Source organism: Thermobia domestica, chromosome 14, assembly GCF_964235325.1.
Source record: "Thermobia domestica chromosome 14, izTheDome1.hap1.1, whole genome shotgun sequence".
Classification (NCBI taxonomy): Eukaryota; Metazoa; Arthropoda; class Insecta; order Zygentoma; family Lepismatidae; genus Thermobia; species Thermobia domestica.
The window spans coordinates 11,663,988-11,677,599 of record NC_137467.1 but is presented as its reverse complement, the minus strand read 5'-3'; the positions used below and the strand labels follow the sequence as shown (position 1 = coordinate 11,677,599).

Genomic DNA, 13,612 nt, shown 5'->3' with positions numbered 1-13,612 from the left:
GTTTTATTCCTCTGTAGAAGTAAATGTAAGGAATTTTCATGAATCGGAAAATTTTCATCACGATGTAGAAAAAAGTGAAAACACTTTTCATAATCCGGACAGTTTTGGATATTATGTATAGTGATGTTAGGTGGAAAATTTTCCACTATATTTAACTGCACATTGAGATATACAATTCCTGTAGAGGAAAATTAGACAGCAACAAATTATAATTTTCCAATTAGATTTCGGGAACCACAAAAATTTCTATTATTTCAAGTTGGGAAGTAAAAATTTACATAGTGCTTCTCTCTCTCTCTCTCTCTCTCTCTCTCTCTCTCTCTCTCTCTCTCTCTCTCTCTCTCTCTCTCTCTATTATATCTACTTATTTCTAAATGTTGCAGAATGTAAATCTATAAAAGTAGTAAAGCTATGAGAAAACCGTCTTATGCGTATTAAACTGACAAAATGTAATATTGTAAGATCAAAGGTGGATTCTGAGGGAAGAACGCATTGAAGTTTTTGAAACATTCTTGAAATGAAGAATCGTTAGATTTTCATTTCATGAAACTTTTCAAGACAATATTTATTACCAATAAACTCTACGGCTAAACAACGATGTAGGAATAAGTGGAGTATGTTTTTATGAATCGGAAAATATCCATGACTTTTAATAAATTGAAATTTTAAATAATAGAATTGGATATTTGTACTCTACGAACTCATGTTCTCTGTTCTTTGCATACACACACACACACACACACACACACACACACACACACACACACACAGAGAGAGAGAGAGAGAGAGAGAGAGAGGAGTTGAATTGAGTTGGTTTTGAGTTTAACGTCCCTTTCAGCAGCGAGACTAGATAAGACGGGACCAACTGATTAACGTGAAATCCAAACTACATGGGAATCGAAGCCAGGTCTTCCATGCCAAAGGCGCGTGTGCTAACCGCTTTGCAACGAAGGAGCTCGCAGATGAAGAGAGAGGTAGAAACACTGTGTAAAAGTTTACTTGCCAACTTGAAATATTAGGTTCCCGAAAGCTAATTGGAAAATTATAATTTGTTGCTGATTAACTTTCCTCTACAGAAATTCAACTTTGTAGCTGAATGTGCAGTTAAATATAGTGGAAAATTTTCCACCTAACATCACTATACATAATATCCAAAATTGTCCGGCTTATGAAAAGTTTTTTCCACTTGTTTCTACATCGTGATGAAAATTTTCCGATCTACGAAAATTCCTTTCACTTGTTTCTACAGAGCAATAAAATTTTCCGATTCACAAAAAGTTTTTTTTTTTTTTTTTTTTTTTTTTTTTTTTTTACTTTTTGCTTCAAAATGATGAAAATTTTCCGACTCATAAAAAGTTCTTCAATTTTTCCGTATAAGACAGAAAATATTTCGATTCATGAAAAATTGTTTAAATTGTTCGTATATACTACTGAAAATTGTTTGAGCCATGAAAATTTTCAGATTCTTTAAACGATTTTTCACTTTTTTTTTTTTTTTTTTTTTTTTTTTTTTTAAGATTTCTGTACATGAATTCAATCAATTTTATGATTGCTGAGGAATTGTTACTTGATTACTGATATTTCTTTTAGAATGGAAAATTTGCCTGAAAATTTTCCACCTCACATCACTATCATCACCAGACTCGAGAAAATTCTCGTCTCGTCTCGTGGGCTACACTAGTATGACGCATAAACAAGGGCGCTGATTTCTTTGTAACTTTGGAGGGGGGGGCATTCAGATGCAGAAGGTATAGATATGAGGATTTTTAAGACAAATTGCATCCAAATTATGCCAAATATTGATTATTCATAAATATAATAGGGGCCCACATGAGATTTGGGGGGCCCGGGCCCTCCAGGATCGGCGCCCTTGAGCATAAACCTACTGTTTTGTAAACCGTGATCCAGTCAAACTCGAACCGGAAATCGAACTCTTAAGTCTGCCGTACAAAAAGAAAACACTAACTTAGTCACAGTTTTTAAAACTTAGTGTAGTAATTTGAGAATGATATTACCTCAACTGTTAGCTGGATATTGTTGTTTACTGTAGTTATGTGATAAAAAACAGCCTTAGGCAGTGGCGGCTTTAGCGGGTAGACCGGGTAGGCACGGTATAAACACTAAAAGATACAATAAAGAGAAAAATTAAAGGAAATCTTTAAGTTTTACGTCCCACGGTTATGCCGGTTAGGCTAAAAAAGACTGATAATGAGAGATGAGTGAAATGGTGGAATGAAAAAAGTGGGAGGAAACGGGAGAACCCCGAGAAAACCCACGAGCACGGTGTTTGTCCACCACAAAGTCCACACGGCGCGAGCTTGGATCGAACCAGGGACCCCAAGCACCGGAGGTGAACGCTCTACCACAGCCACCGCGCCATCGCTACAATAAAGAGTAAATATATTTTTCACTATTTATATTAATGGTAGATTATTGAACAAATAGCATCAACCATTACTGTAAATGTAATTTCTTACTATCATTGATCAGTCAGATGTGTATATGTATGATAAGCGAGGAAGCGGACCTACCCTGAATTAAAATCCTAAAGCCACCCCTGGCCTTTGGCGAGATTTCACGTAACAATTTATACATGTTTCTGTGCAAAACTGTATTGAAAGGCATACAATTTCACAGAAAAAAATAGCAATCTCGCAATTCTGCTAAAATTGGAGCGATGTAAACAAGATGGCACTTTCAAAGAAATAATTGAAATGTGCTCAAACTGGTTATAATACTCTCCTTCTGATTGAATGCAATTATGTTCCGTATATTTCCCCTTTTATGCCAAAGGTTTATACAGAATCGGTGCGTGTATGTATAAAAAAGGTTATTTTCAAACGAGTCGTACGTAGCGCCATCCTGTGACTATTTTGTTAAACATTGTGTTGAATCAGTATGTAAAGCTTAATTGAATGTGCAGCGGGGAGTCATGTTGATAGAGAATTCAATTTCTACGCAATGTCAATTACGCGAAACGATTGATCACACAACTATTTACTAGCTTTGGCGCCTGCAGGTTCCTCTTTACAAAGCAGTGGATAAAAATATACACACAGAAAAACAACACAGGGTGATTATAAACTCTTGTCTCAGGATAAACTTTGTATCAAATTTAGTCAACAAGATCAAACAAAATCCTTAGGTGAATGTTTTTGTTTGCTTTTCTTGTTCCTTGAAGTTTAGGGTCTCTTTTGAGCACCAAGGATATATGAGAAGTGGACTTACAATTTTAAGATGGAAATGGAATTCGAACCATTGTAATAGTTTAAATTTCAAAGCTTTCGCAATCAAACCCGGATCCCCGTACACGAAAGGCGTAAGTTCTAACCACTAAACCTTAAGGTTAGTCTAAAGCCATGAGATAGTGTCGTCAGAATGAAATATAATTTTACGTTCGCAGGGGGTATAAATAGTTTTTTTAGTTTTCCGTTTTTACGAAACTTACAAAAATAGATGGCAGTGCTGTCGAACCCAATTTGGAAGATAGGACAAGACCTTAGAAGTTCACCTCCCCTTTATTTTTTTCCCTCGCGAAGGGTGGAGCAAAGGGTGTGTGATGTCGTTTGTCTGCGACCTTCGTAGGAATTTTCTTTTTCGATACTTCCATCCTTGTAAGTAACCTGACACCACTGACCATGGTGGCGATTAGGAAGGGGGCAAAGGGGGGAAGTTGCCCCCCACTTTTTTGGTGTAACCCATTTGTGTACATAGTTTAATGTGGAAATGTAAAGTTTTTGTATATATGTATGTTTATAGAAAAAAATGATGCCATATAATATTCGCCGTTGCGTGAGTACGTGATGGTTATCCTCCCGTGGAGTTAAGAAAGCTGCAGAAATTGCGTTTTAATTGCCACGGAAAATAACCCAAAAATTAACCTATTGCAACAGAACAATTTCAGCACACTTTCACTTCTTATAAGGATTCAATATATTAATCAGCCGCTTTGAATTTTAAGACGTTCAAGAGCAAGGAATCACATCTCTGTTTAAGAGTACAAAGGGCTAGTACATACTTGCCTTGGTCTTGTCAATTTACTTAATAAAATATGAAATACGATATACAGTATTTTAACAAAAAAGAAAAAAGATAGGATCCTATTAGTTATACAACCTCCCGTCAAGTCTTTCCCCCCACTTTTAACGTCCAATCGCCGCCACTGACCACTGTTATAGTAATCTGCAGCTTGTGCAGAAGAGGAGTTTGAAGCTAATCAGACCATTTCTTGTAAAGAACGATAAATAGCGAAAATGGTGATTACTGAGAGCACTTTTTTTTTTTTTCGGTATTTGCAGTATATTGCTTGTCTTTGTTCACGTGATACTGAATTGCAATTAAATACATTTGCTCAGTACAGATTTAATCAAAGATGTCATAAATGGCAACTCAAATTGAACACAAGAACCTCCAGTGGTGTACACACAACGTTATAAAGAGGAGTTCAAGCAGATATCATCCAGGAGTTTTAACATTACTTGATCAAAATAAATAAGCAGCGGGTAGATCCTGAGGGTCCGAACCTCCTCTCTTCGAAATCTCGACTTTTCTGTAAATTTCAATTTTAGGGGTAATTTTACAAATTTTTAATATAATTTATCCTCGTATCGAAGTTGGACCTTTTTCCTTAAATAAATTAGCGTATGTTTCTGTATAGTAGTACTAGAATATGCCCAAAGTTATTTTTTTAATGATAAATTTCCTTTCGAAGGGAAAAAAAGATTTAATATCCCATAATTATCCCCTTTAGATTAAAGGAGGCAGATGTTTAATACGATGGAATAACTTGTAAAATGAAAATGTAGAAGGAAACTAGAGTACCCACGGATACTATTCTGCGCACCACAAGCTTACTTGCCGAGGGTCGAACCAGGAACCCCATGCCCCGGAAGTAAATTCTCTATCACTGAGCCACCGTCCCCCTACAAGAGGATGCTAGTTCGTAGAACATTCTGGTCAGGAAAAGTGAGCTTCAGTTGGAAAAAAAAAAAAAAGAATGAACTTTACAATGCCTGCTCCAGTTCTTACCCTTACGCATACAAGAGAAATTACACTCGATTGCTTTTAACAAAATGGATCCAAACTTACCTAACCCTAAGCTAACCCGACCCTAACTTATTCCTACCCTATTCTACTATGCCCTTTTAAAACGATCCTACGTATTGAAACGCAGCTGAAGTAAGTGATTGTAGTTTACCCGGGAAAAAGATTGAGAAATGTGGTTTTGGATCAGTGGTTCCCAACCTTCTTTACTTTGTGTCCACTTTTGTTAACCCTGCATACTTCACACACACGTCCTCACGACAAAGACAAAATGTCAAAAACTTGTATGAGTATAAAATTTAGTAAAGCTAAATTGTAAATAGTTATTACAAGTAGAAATGAAATCTTTCAGTTTAACGTCCCATGATTATACCCTTTAGGATAAGGGAGGCGGATGATTAAGGGAAGTGAATCGTAATGGAAGAATTGGTGGAATGAGAAAGTGGGAGTACACCGAAAAAACAATGTTGTCCACTACAAACTTATTTGGACGGGGATCGAACCACCAACCCAACGCACCAGAGGTAAGTGCTCTACAAGGTGGCCACTCTGCCCCCCTCATTACAAGTAGAGTTATATCAACGATCATGGGCGCCCGAAGGAGGGGGCAGGATGGGGCCCGCCCCTCCCCCCTGTGGCTCACAAAAATGTATACGTAATATAGCAAATCATGTATATGAAATATCAGACGTAATATAACAAACAATGGAGATGCCCTCCCTCTACAAAATTTTCTTTGGGTACCCCTGTCCACGATTCCACAATTTATTTCTGTAAGCAACCTGCTCCCACTTGCGCGCTCATCATCTTTCCCTCGTACTCAGGTTGGGGACCATTGTTTTAGATAAAAAGGTCCCTTTCACAATTTTAATTTGTAATTAACTTCAAAACCTCGTAAAATTGGTAATAACAGCTAATCAAAGCTTAGTGAAGGAAAAAGAAATTAAATGAAATTAAGTCTTTAACATCGCACACTTACTTATGTGCTTTAAGCTAAAGACGACTGATAAGTATGAAAGAATTGGTGGAATGAGGGTGTGGGAGGAAACTATAAAATAAGAGTAAACTCACGAACATGAGTGTTCATCACAGCTTGAACGAAAGGATTGGACCTGAGGCACTATCTTCAGACACACACACACACACACATATATATATATATATATATATATATATATATATATATATATATATAGGGTGGACCAAAAGTAGGTATACACCCCTGCATTGATCAAGTACAATATTCTATCTTATGGGTTTATTTGCTTCGGCTGTTCCGTGCTTAAGGTAAAGTAAAATAACATTAAGAATAAATAATAAACAATAAGAAATGATATGAAATACAGTCAGCAGATCAATACGGGACTGTATATCTACCTTTGGGCCACATGGGCATATCGAAAGTCCAGGTCCATAGACAACCTAAAAGTACGAAATAGCTTAGGAGTAAGAAAAAAATCAATAAAAAATATTGTAAATAGGTAATTTTTTTAATCTAAAATGATATAATTTTTACAATCGCACAGTCGTCTCAGCTCAATACTGGTAAGGAGTTCTGTTAAATGAAAAAAAAAAAAAAAATCAGTTCAGCATGTTCGAACAAAACGTAGTGCTTATTCTATGAGGAAACCTACAATACTCAAAGTAGTTTTTCAACAATGTTGTACTGACGGTATGCTGAGTGCTCAAGGGAATAGCTTTCTGAACTGGCAATGTTACGTTTTCATGTGGCATAGGGTGCCTTATCAATGTAGAGTTCAAACGCCTGGTGCAATCGAAAACAAACAAACAAACAAACAAACAAAAATCCACCCTTTAAGGCTGCAAACAATCTATTTCCAATCCAATAACTTTCCTCTTCCGATTATTTATTTGCTTATTTCGTATTTGTATTCATAACTCAGTTGGTCTATGGCCACGGACTTCTGACACACCCTGTATCTGCAGTATATACATTCTCATTAGATGACTGGAAAATCGTGCAATTTTACTATACGGATCCATAGTATAAGTAGTAGTAGGAGGAGAGGGAGTAGGGTATTAGGATTTAGGATTTAGCATTTAGATCTTTGGGCTTTCGGCATCTATGACCCAGGGGTGGAACCAGGATAGACTTCTTGGGGGGCGCTGGGTTGTAATTCTGCTACTTACAGCTACTTTTAAGAGCTCCAAACTCTGGGATGAGTTTTATTTACATATAAAATATGAAAGTTTCCTCTTTTGGGGGGGGGGGGTGATTGCCCCGATCCCTAAACCCTGGATCCGCCCTTGCTATGGCCGTATTAGCCCATAGCGATCACACTATCCGGGGAAAGGAACGGAAGAAAGTATTAAGGAAAGAAGGAAGCGGCCAGAGACCTATAAGTTAGGTACCACCTCGGCATTTGCCTGGTATGAATGAGGAAAACCTCATTGTAGTAGTAGTAGTAGTAGTAGTAGTAGTAGTAGTAGGAGGAGGAGGAGGAGGAGGAGGAGGATCGGGTTTTAGAAGCCCCGCAGCAGTTGGTTGGTTCCTGTTCTCGACATGAAATGAGCAAATTAAAGACTTGTCCAAATTTTTCTGTACATTTTACAATCTATGGATCCGTATAGTAAAACTACACCTGGAAAATTACTCGAAATACCATTTTCAGTGGCGGATCTAGGCTAGGGATGGGGGGCCTAGGCCCCTCCCAGTTTTTGAGTGACAAAGAATAATTGAAGTTATTATTTATATATTTTTGAAAAATTATAGCAAATTCATGATATCTCGTCTGGATTCTGCTTGCCCCCCCCCCCAGTTTTTACCTTTTAGATCCGCCTCTGACCATTTTGTGCTGTATCCATAATTAAACACAGACGATCCACTAAGTCCGGCGTCCGCCCCCCCCCCCCAAACAAAAAAAAAAACTTCTTAACATACATTTTTACTCTTTCTCAATAAAACGATACTTGTTTAAAAGGTAAATGGTTGCTGTAGTATGAACATTTGATCTTACACGTCATCTGTATGCTAGTTCCGTAACCTAGTTCTTTTTTATTTTTCTCAAAATATAGGTGGAAATATTTTACAATTACGTAGAGTTTATCGTCTTTTCAGGTGTAGATTAAATCCCATTTAATACTATATAGCCTATACGTAGTGGCTTGTAGTATCGGAACCCCCTCCCAATAAAAATTTCTGGGTGCACGCATGGCTGCGTACGAGTTTGAATTTGAAATGGGTCTCAGATTCCCCACACACTCCACTTGATGAAGACGAAATCACATTTAAAATTCAAAATTCTCTATTCTTAATGTACACTCGTTATTATTCTAAGTAACCTTAATTGAATTACCCCAACCGTGCTGTTCTTTGATATGGTCAGGACTCTGGAACCATCTGACCGCTTTCATCGCTGAGCGCGACCCAAGTTTGAACTCAGTGTAAACAAAATTAAGCGCTTCAGCGGTGAACACAAAGATGTAGAAAAGTGGAATTAACTTACAATCATGGATGTAATGAATCGACGTCGTATATCTTTCTGCAGTATTTGTATAATTCAGCGCATGAAATAAAGTATGTAACCTAAGGTATATGGTATTTAAAAAGAAATCAGTCTACCGCATACTCATAATATATATATACAGTGGCGGATCCAGGATATGACCAAGGGAGGGGCTGAGCCATAGTTTGCCGTTTTATCCAATGTAAAACAGGATTGAAGCCCATTTTATCCAGTGTATACTTGAGCGTCAAGGGGGGGGGGCTATAGCCCCTATAGCCCTCCCCTTAGATCCGCCACTATATATATATATATATATATATATATATATATATATATATATAGGAGTACATCATGGTGTAATGACTTCTGGTCGAAATTTTTGTATCCGACCTCGTTATTGACAGCACTTACTGTTCAATATGACTTCCATTTAAAAAGAAGATGGTTTATTGTTTTCAACAGTAAACTCAATTGCTTTTCCTAAAGTTATTCTTAATTAAATTGAACGAAAACAAATTTTTGAATCAATAATATAGTGTACTTACAAACTACCCAAGACAACCAGCGTTGCACCAGGTTCGAAGACTCAGTACATTTATACGGAATTTATTCTGAAGTTCGCCACTAGGGCGCTACTGTTTCAAACTTAGTCTGGTCATAATTTCAACCAATCAAATCCGTTTACGCACCTTGAGCAACTTGCCTTATTTTGCCAAGGAAAACATTGGTGCAAAATTTGGGTATAACAGAACGAAGAAACGCTTTTACAGAGTAACTTTACTATATATATATATATATATATATATATATATATATATATATATATATATATATATATATATATATATATATATATATATATATATATATATATATATAACTATACTGGAGAACTCTCTTAATAATAAATAGCGCGGGAGACCCGGGTTCAATTCCCGGCGGGAGCTCATGTGGTTCGGATTCCACGTTAATCAGTAGGTCCACGTCTGCTGAACGGGACGTTAAACTCAAAATCAACTCAACTCTCTTAATAATAAAGAACACTGCTTCCAGGGGCTGCTGTGATTCAGTAGCAGAGCGTTCATTTATGGTTGACAAACTACAGCATCCGACACAATCGTCAGGCTTAAAAAAAGATCATTTTTTCACTATGGTTCCAGCAGTACAACAAATAACACTTAAAACCAAAAGCAAAAACATATATGTTAGTCCTCAGTTGAGAATTCTACTCTACAATGCATCTGCATAAAATAATCTTTCTGGATAAATTAGATTATAGCTAAAGACAGGGATGTACGCAGGGGTTGGGTTCTGGGGGTCCGTACCCCACCCCCGAAATTTCGACTTTTGTGTAAATTTAACCTAATTTTACGAGCAATTTTAGGAATTTTAATATAAAATACCCTCATATTCAGTTTGGACCCTCCTGAAATAGATTCCTGCGTATGTAATTGGCTAAAAATCCATTTACGTCCTAGAGAAGTGGAGAACTGACAAAGTTAACTACGCTTTGGAGAAAATCTTTTGAAATTTTATTAGTTTAACGTCCTACGATTATGCCCTGTAGGCTAAGGAAGATGATGATTAAGGCAAGTGAATGATGATGGAAGAAATTGGTGGAGTTAGATTTGACAGAAAACAGGATTACCACGAGAAAACCCATGGTTACTTATATACGTATTCCTCTTTTGAAACTATATTAGATATTTCTTCTGTAAAGATTAAAAATTTTGTTTCTGTATACTGGGATAGCACACTTATTTCCGTGGAGACAATTTGTCTTCTTATGTCCGTCCTTCGTTACAAAAGAAAACGACATATATCTCATTTCAGAAGTATTCCTTTCTTTATCCATCAGATTTTGAGCTCAAGAGAGCAGGTGGCTTATTGAAGTATGCCCGGCTAGCTCGGTCGGTAGAGCATGAAACTTTTAGTCACAGGGTCGAGGGTTTGAGCTGCACGCTGGGCATTTCATTCTTTCCTTCTCTATGTTAAAGAGGCTATTTAATTTTTAAAGAAAATGTCAGCTTAAAATAGTGAGCCCGGCTAGCTCAGTCGGTAGAGCATGAGACTCTTAATCTCAGGGTCGTGGGTTCGAGCCCCACGCTGGGAGTTTCCTTTCCTTTTCATTTCTTCCTCCTTATGTAAAAGTCACTATTTTAATAGAAAGTATTAATGAAGAGTCATAAGCCCGGCTAGCTCAGTCGGTAGAGCATGAGACTCTTAATCTCAGGGTCGTGGGTTCGAGCCCCACGCTGGGCGTTTCCTTTTCATTTCTTCCTCCTTATGTAAAAGACACTATTTTAATAGAAAGTATTAATGAAGAGTCATAAGCCCGGCTAGCTCAGTCGGTAGAGCATGAGACTCTTAATCTCAGGGTCGTGGGTTCGAGCCCCACGCTGGGCGTTTCCTTTTCATTTCTTCCTCCTTATGTAAAAGACACTATTTTAATAGAAAGCATTAATGAGGAGTCATAAGCCCGGCTAGCTCAGTCGGTAGAGCATGAGACTCTTAATCTCAGGGTCGTGGGTTCGAGCCCCACGCTGGGCGTCTCCTTTTCATTTCTTCCTCCTTATGTAAAAGACACTATTTCAATAGAAAGTATTAATGTAGAGTCATAAGCCCGGCTAGATTAGTCGGTAGAGCATGAGACTCTTAATTTCAGGGTCGTGGGTGCGAGCCCCCCGCTTTTTTCTCATTTATGGTAGAGAGACTATTTGTATAGATAATATAACTAGAACAGGGATGCAAATAACGCCACGGGCAAGTTTTTAATATTAGTATTATTTATTTCAAAGGTAAGTAAATGATTTCTATTGTTGAATGTGGGCTAGTAGTTTTTTCTTGGGTAGTAAAATTTTGTTGCTTATTCGCATCCCTGAGCTAGAGTCTATTAAGCCTGCTAGCACAGTTTATAAAGCATGACATTTCTTAGTCTCAGGATCATGTAAATGTATGTTGGTCCTTTCTTTTTGGGGGGGGGGGGGGGAGGGGTCAATTTGATATTTTACTGCATGGCATCACGGCATGTACTTCCACAAAACCAATTTGGTACTTCTTTTGCCGGATGCTAAGACTTATTTGTCGACAGCCGCAGTCAGCTTTCTCTCAAAACATCTTACGATTTTCAGAATGTTACTAGTATCCGTAGAGCAAACTAAAGGCTATTAATTGGTTGAATGGACTTTAAAAAGATTTCAATTTTTTTCACTATGGTTTCTGCAGTACAACAAATAACACTTAAAAACAAAAGCAAAAACATATATGTTAGTCCTCAGTTGAGAATTCTACTCTACAATGCATCTGGATAAAATAATCTTCCTGGATAAAATACTTTATAGCTAAAAACTGGGATGTATGCAGGAGGTGGGTTCTGGAGGTCCGTACCTCCCTGAAATTTCGAGTTTTGTGTAAATTTAGCCTAATTTTAGGAGCAATTTTAGGAATTTTAATATAAAATACCCTCATATTGAGTTTGGGCCCTCCTGAAATAGATTCCTGCGTATGTAATTGGCTAAAAATCCATTTACGTCCTAGAGAAGTGGAGAACTGACGAAGTTAACTACGCTTTGGAGAAAATCTTTTGAAATTTTATTAGTTTAACGTCCTACGATTATGCTCTGTAGGCTAAGGAAGATGATGATTAAGGCAAGTGAATGATGATGGAAGAAATTGGTGGACTTAGATTTGACAGAAAACAGGAGTATCACGAGAAAACCCGAAAACATAAAAAAAAATGAACTTTAAAGATCCATAGCTCCAAAACTATGGGATCTACCGTAGTCGGGTCAAGAATTCACTTAGGAACTAATATGTGCGCTATCCAAAAATAAATGTTTCAGAATCTTAAGGTACTCACGAAACAACTTGTGTAGTGAGAGTTCGGCTACGGGCATTTAATTTGAAGTACTCACCAACTACCTCTATAAAAATTGTTGCGGAAGTACCGCAGGATTCTGAAACTTGGATATTTGGATAGGACACATACTAATTCCTAAGTGAAGTATTGACCCGACTACGGTAGGTCCCATAGTTTCGGAGCTATAGATCTTTAAAGTTCATGTTTTCGGCAGCCTATAACTCTGAAAGAAAGCATTTGTGTACCCACGATGGTTTATAATTTTCGTCTTACCTTGGTGTTAGCAATCACCTCCCAAACGCTGACGAGTTGTTTTGAAACACCCTGTATATACAATCTCTATATTTTCGTGACTTCTTATTTGCAGTTGTTAACATGGTTTCTACTGGCTTATGACGGGACACAGTTTTTATATCCCCAGTAAGTTAGTTCTAAAGAAGTATGCTATGTTTACTTTCAAGCAACGAAAGGAAAGAAGAAAGTTTGGTGGTCGTAAATAATAATAATAATAATAATAATAATAATAATAATAATAATAATAATAATAATAATAATAATAATATAAACCGAGATTTTAATGGATTTACATGTTTCGTAACCCATAAATATCGAAAATGTAATTTTTCAACATCTGTCCGTCTGTTCGCCCGTTTCCCTGAATGTACCGTACCTTAAAAATTTGATCTCAAACTACATTTGATCTTTTTCTTTTCTTCTAAAAACAATTTAATTTTATTATTTTTGCTGAAAATATAGGTGGCCAGTGGCGTATTTAGGGGGGTGGCTTCCGGGCTTAAGCCCCCCCCGAAATCTTACTTACTATAGTAAAGTATATGAAATATCTTGTAGAATTTTCACATTTTCAGGCAAAGCCCCCCCCCGAAAGTTAGCAAAGCCCCTCCCGAAACAAAATCGTAAATACGCCACTGTAGGTGGCAGTGTATTTTAACATTACTTATCGTTTTATCGAGTGTAGAATAATATCTCTTCAATACTCTTTAGACATAGTGACTACTACTGGTGGATAGTGGTGCATCTAGAAGGTAAAAAAACTAGGGAGCACCAGAACCCAGACTATGATAGTTATATCATGAGTTTACTACAAACTTTCAAAAATATATAAATAATAGCTTAACATACATAAATTACTTTTTTCAGTCAAGAAAACTGGGAGGGCCTTGCCCCCCCCCCCGGTCCTGGGCTAGATCCGCCACTGTTGATAGGCCCCCCAAATTTCGAACAT

The 13,612-nt window shown here is 37.2% G+C and overlaps 1 protein-coding gene and 4 non-coding genes across 5 annotated transcripts in view; 4 read left to right on the top strand and 1 right to left on the bottom strand.

Moving 5' to 3' along the window:
- clos (closca) overlaps positions 1-9,160 on the bottom strand; it is a 208,931-nt gene extending 199,771 nt beyond the window's left edge. Inside the window, exon 1 of the mRNA XM_081737704.1 lies at positions 9,056-9,160. The gene's annotated coding sequence lies outside the window, so the exon portion shown is untranslated. The remainder of the gene's footprint in view (positions 1-9,055) is intronic.
- A 1,390-nt stretch (positions 9,161-10,550) lies between these two features.
- On the top strand, positions 10,551-10,623 carry TRNAK-CUU (transfer RNA lysine (anticodon CUU)). Its single transcript has one exon. It is a non-coding gene; the product is annotated as a tRNA-Lys (tRNA).
- A 76-nt stretch (positions 10,624-10,699) lies between these two features.
- Positions 10,700-10,772, top strand: TRNAK-CUU (transfer RNA lysine (anticodon CUU)). The gene has a single exon. It is a non-coding gene; the product is annotated as a tRNA-Lys (tRNA).
- Positions 10,773-10,843: 71 nt separating this feature from the next.
- On the top strand, positions 10,844-10,916 carry TRNAK-CUU (transfer RNA lysine (anticodon CUU)). Its single transcript has one exon. It is a non-coding gene; the product is annotated as a tRNA-Lys (tRNA).
- A 71-nt stretch (positions 10,917-10,987) lies between these two features.
- Positions 10,988-11,060, top strand: TRNAK-CUU (transfer RNA lysine (anticodon CUU)). The gene has a single exon. It is a non-coding gene; the product is annotated as a tRNA-Lys (tRNA).
- Positions 11,061-13,612: the final 2,552 nt, after the last annotated feature.